We start from the raw sequence: 6030 nt of genomic DNA on the forward strand, positions 1-6030 counted from the left end.
TAATACTCGCCGTCAAGCCGTGGGTACTATCGTACCGAATATAACTACTGGGGCTATTGAACGTCGCACCAAATTTCAGGTGGTGGATATTAAGGCCTTTTTCAATCTGTTATTAGGACGCCCTTGGCTTCATGAGCTAAAGGCGATTCCGTCATCGCTTCACCAGAAAGTGAAAACCATAGTTGGAGGGGTCCTGATTACCATCGACGCTTCTCCTATGCACATTCAAGTTATTGATACTCCTATCGTCCATGTTGAACATGACGAGGAAGATGAAGATCTGTGGGGGTTTTCACTAGATGATGTTCTTGTGATCGAAGAAGAGGAAAAGTGCCATCTCGACTTCGATCCCTACTCAAACACCAGTATCAACGCCATTTTGAAGAAGCAAGGTCACTTTCCTGGAATGACCCTTGGGCTCAAAAAGAAAATGGATAAATCTTGGGGCCATCCTGGTGCGCTCAAGAAGGACACTTTCGGCTTAGGATTCGAGCCAACAAAAGAAGATCTGAAACAAGCTGCATTGAAAATGAAGGCTCGCAACAACGCTCGAATCACGAAGATGAAAATGGCCATGGATCCATATCCGTTCACCCTCAATGGCCAGTACATCAAAGAAGGGGAAGACTTCCCATGATATGAATTCCCCGAACCATTTGTCCATAATGGGATCCGTGAACCGGGATTCGAGGTGTTCCTCGATTGTGACTTCATCGATGAAGAGCTCTCCACAGCCGACAAGTTAGCTAGCCTGAACTCTGACGATCTGGGAATCAACCTTCTTTTTGGAATGGAGAAGAATGAATCCAAGCCGGTCTGCAATGATAACTCCGAGCTCGTTCAAGCCGTCATAGCGAACAAGGATTTCAACCCCTCCGAGTTAATCATCCAAGCTGACAACATTTCAAGGGGATGGCGCAAGACATTGAGGATCACTACGCCGAGTGGAGAGAAATTGGAAATAACTGCTGGCGAGGGTCCTATGTTTGATGAGTCTGAATCGTCCGGGTCCGAGTCCGAGTCTGAGTCTAAGTCTGTAGATGAGTCCTTAGAGTCTGAGGCCGACCCTCTTTCTGCTATAGAGTTCAACCCTGAGTCTCTTGTTGAGTCCTCTCCTTCTAGTCCTAATAATTCTGGTGAGGTCGCAGCCGACCTTGCTTCTCTTGATGTATTAGCCAATAAATTCAATGAAATGAATACCTTTGCTTACGATGCGTGCCATTCCCCTAGCCCTGATCAATATTGCTTTGCTAATGATAAAAATGACAAAGAAATAATAAAAGCAATGGAAGAACACGAAAATAAAACGGCAGTTATTGAAGATACAGAAACAATTAACATTTCCAATGATACGACTGTTAAAGAAGTAAAAATTGGATTAACACTAAGTCAAGATGAACGCAAAGAGCTAATTAACTTGCTTAGTGAATTTGTTGATGTATTTGCTTGGTCATACCAAGATATGCCAGGAATTGACAGGGATATAGCTCAGCATACGATACCACTCATTCCAGGTATGAAGCCTGTCAAACAAAAGCTGCGCCGAATGAAACCAGATGTGGCTCTCAAAATCAAGGAAGAAATCAAGAAGCAATTGGCCGCAGGTTTCATCAGAGTATCCAAGTATCCGGAATGGATAGCAAATGTGGTTCCAGTTCCAAAGAAAGATGGAAGGGTCAGAATGTGTGTTGATTACAGGGATCTCAATAAAGCAAGCCCAAAAGATGGGTTCCCTCTACCTCACATTGACATTCTGGTCGATAATACAGCAAACCATGCACTCCTGTCATTCATGGATGGTTACGCCGGATATAATCAGGTATTGATGGCCGAAGAAGACATGGAGAAAACCACATTCATCACACAGTGGGGTACATATTGCTATACGGTAATTCCATTCGGGTTGAAAAACGCGGGTGCCACATACCAAAGAGCAGCTACAGCATTGTTACATGACATGATGCACAAAGAGGTGGAGGTCTATGTCGATGATATGATCGTCAAGTCCAAGGATCGCCCAGGCCATATTGTTGCACTTCGCAAGTTCTTTGAAAGACTCCGTAAGTACAATATGCAATTAAATCCAGCAAAATGTGCATTCGGAGTCACGTCAGGAAAGTTACTTGGATATGTGATCAGTTCCCGAGGGATTGAAATAGATCCTTCAAAAGTAAAAGCAATCATGGCCATGCACCACCCAAAAATGAGAAGGAGATTCGAGGCTTCATTGGAAGGTTGCAGTATATAAGTAGGTTCATATCAAAGCTCACAGCAATATGTGAACCTATATTCAAGAAGCTTTAGAAGAATGTCCCAGTCACATGGGATGATGATTGCCAAAAGGCTTTCAACAAAATCAAAGAGTATTTGGCAAACCCACCTGTGCTAGCGCCGGCAATACCTGACTTTCCTCTTCGACTCTACCTTACGGTCACAAGAGAAACGATGGGGGCAATGCTAGCACAAGAGATCGAAAGCAAAGAGAATGCAATCTATTACTTGAGCAAGAAACTCCAAGGATATGAGACGCGATACACGCCACTCGAGAAGTTGTGTCTCGCACTTGTGTGGGTCGCACAGAAACTAAGACATTACATGCTCACTCATACAGTGCATGTCGTGTCTAAGATGGATCCTCTCAAGTACCTGTTCGAGAAAGCAACACTCAACGGCAGATTATCAAGGTGGATAGTCAATCTAGCTCAATTTGACTTGAGATTCGTGCCGCAAAAAGCCATCAAAGGTTCTGCAGTTTCTAACTTCTTAGCAGACTTTCCACTAGAAGAAGCTGAAAAAGAAGAAGATGAGTACGATTTCCCTGACGAAGATTTACTCATGACCGAAGACGACAGTTGGACGCTCTATTTCGATGGAGCTTCAAACCAAAAAGGATGTGGTGTGGGAGTCTTACTCGTATCACCCAATGAAGAACACATCCCAATTTCCATGAAGCTCGACTTTGATGTCACCAACAATGCCGCAGAATATGAAGCATGCATTTTGGGATTAGAAACAGCTGTCGCCTTGGGAATCAAGAAACTCAGAATCTACGGTGACTCTTCACTAATCATTAACCAAATCTCTAAGAGATGGAAAGTGAGGAGTGAAAGTCTCGCTACGTATCAAGCTCATTTAGAAACTCTCACGGAGCAACTAGATGAAGTGGAATATACGTATTTGCCAAGAGAAGAAAACCAGTTCGCCGACGCACTAGCTAAGTTAGCATCAATGGTGCGAATTCCAGCTGACACGATCAGAATGCCACTGACCATAGAGAGAAGATATGAGCCAGCTTATGTTCATGCACTTGACGATGAACAAGAACCACAGGAATAGGATGAAGAACCATGGTATACAGACATCCTTAATTATGTGACAAAAGCAGAATACCCTCCTAATACTGATAAACGGGCACGCCGTGCTTTGAGGCTCCTGGCCTCACAGTATGTGCTCATCAGGGGAGAACTCCACAAGAGAACCGCAACGGGAAGGAATCTCTTATGTATAGCCAAGAAAGAAGCACATAAAACCATGGAAAACCTTCATGCTGGTATATGTGGAACTCACATGAATGCAAAAACGCTAGTCCAAAAGATTCAACGACAAGGTTACTATTGGACTACTATGGAGAGAGATTGTCACGAGTACGTCAAGAAATGTATGAAGTGTCAAATCTACGCAAACTTACAGCATGTTCCACCTTCGCTTCTCTACACGTATACTTCTCATGGCCTTTCTCCACTTGGGGCATTGACATCATTGGAAAAATCACACCACCAGGACAAGGGGGGCATGAATTCATTCTCGTAGCAATCGACTACTTCACCAAATGGGTCGAAGCTGCCTCATATGCCAAGATGACGGCAAAACACGTAGCTCAATTCATTGAGAAAAATATCATATGCCGCTATGGGGTACCACATGAGATGATCAGTGACAATGGAACACATTTCCAAGCCGAATGCGCGGAATTGTTGCAGAAATATCATATCAAACATCACCGATCATCACCTTTTAGACCACAAACAAACGGAGCAGTCGAATCGGCCAACAAAAATGTGAAGACCATCATCGAAAAGATGACGGAAAATTATAAGGATTGGCCAAGTAAGCTACATTTTGCCCTTTGGGGTTATCGAACCTCTGTTCGTACATTGACAGGGGCTACCCCTTTCTCTTTAGTCTATGGCGTCGAAGCTGTACAACCAATCGAGCTCGAGATACCTTCTCTCCGGATCGCATTGGAAAGCCAACTAGATGAAGTCGACTGGGTTAGAGCAAGATACGACGAACTGGTCTTGCTTGATGAAAAACGCTTGGCAGCTTTGCATCATGTCCAAACCTACCAACAGCGTATGGCACGACATTTTAATAAAAAAGTCAAGACCAGGAATATCAAAGAGGGTGACCTAGTGCTTAAGGCACTTCGTAAAAATGTGTTAGATCCAAGAGGGAAATTCAGACCGAACTGGTCAGGGCCGTACATTGTTAAAGCCATCCTGTCTGGCGGAGGGGCACAATTAGTAGACATGGACGGTAACGGCTTCCATAATTTAATCAACTTGGATCAACTCAAAAAATTCTACGCCTAGTCGCATGGGTTCATGACCCAATAGAGCTACGTCTGGCCTGATTCCTTTTTAGGATACGTAGGCAACCCCTCAAGGGGGCCCGGCCACTTTAAAATAAAAAAAATCCTCCCTCTGTTGATCTAATATGCGCGTCGGTTCAGCATTGCGTCACGGAAAAAAAAAAAAAGGGGGGGGGGGAAATGCCGCGACACGGGAATTAATCCCGTCTGACGGGAGAAATTCCCGTGTCACGTCAACCTCTGAATAGAAAACAGGAAAGGTAACCTCCCGTGACACGGGAATTAATTCCGTCTGACGGGAGAAATTTGTGACGCGGGAATTTGTACCGTGTCACGGGACCCTTTCACCGTGACACGGTGGATTTTCAGTTTCCCGTTTTATTTAGTGGCGCATTCGTCGCGAATTTATTGTTCGAGTTTTTATTTTCGCTCTTCCATTGCGTCCGACTCCTTGACTCGGATAATTAAATAATAAATAAAAGTCATTGTAATTTTTATTTTTAAGGCTGAAATAAATGTGCTATTATTAAAATAAATGCGACTACAAGTATTGGCATCATATGCCTTATTTTAAAATAAAAATTATAAATTATAAAATGCAAAGCACTATTGATCTAATCTCTCTTCTCTTTTGGAACATCCTTCTCTTGCTCAATTAGGTCGGCCTTCACCATTAGTGTGTCTTTTGTAGCCCGAACCGTCACACCCCTAGTCGAACTTTTACCCCTTTCACCTTTCTTGAACTTTTTCGGTTGTTTCTCCCTATACACCATCTTTTCTTTACCCTTTCCTTTCACATAGGTCTTCTTTCTTGGCATCTTAGGAGTCTTAAACTCAATTCCTTGTGTTCTCGGACCTAGACGATCTTTAAGAGGAGCTTTCTTATCTCCAAGACGACTCTTCACATCAGACTTGCGTGATCCAAATCTTTCCCTCCTACTTCTAGGGTTCAACCATGCCTTGTATGCACTAGATAAAGGAAGAGGAGCTTGGTCACTTGCAGAAACGGTCCACAAAGGTCTTCCAATCCAATAAGCCTCGTACTTGTGAACGTTACTTTCATGCAACGATACTTCACGAGGACTATCGTTATAGCGTGGAATTACTTGTTCAAGTCCATACTGCCGCATCAGTCGAGAGGGACAGTAAAAGGTCAATTTGGAGATACAAGGAACGCGACAATATGGAGTTTCATTCGTGCCGACCATCCTAGTAAGCCTCCACCAAGGCACCACCCAACGAATGGAAAATTCCCTCTTTGCAAAGAAATTTTTCCAATCTTCATACGACATATTCGCAGAGTAATTCTTCTTCCTACGGACTAAGTCGTTGGGGCCATATTTTTCAATATCGTAGGGGGCTTCAAATAATTCCAAACGCTCCATCAACCAAATCTGCAAAAAAAGAAAAAAGAAAATTAGTCAAAATCGAATCAAAAA

The sequence above is a fragment of the Chenopodium album genome, chromosome 2 (genome assembly GCF_948465745.1).
Source record: "Chenopodium album chromosome 2, dcCheAlbu1.1, whole genome shotgun sequence".
In the NCBI taxonomy this organism is placed as follows: domain Eukaryota; kingdom Viridiplantae; phylum Streptophyta; class Magnoliopsida; order Caryophyllales; family Amaranthaceae; genus Chenopodium; species Chenopodium album.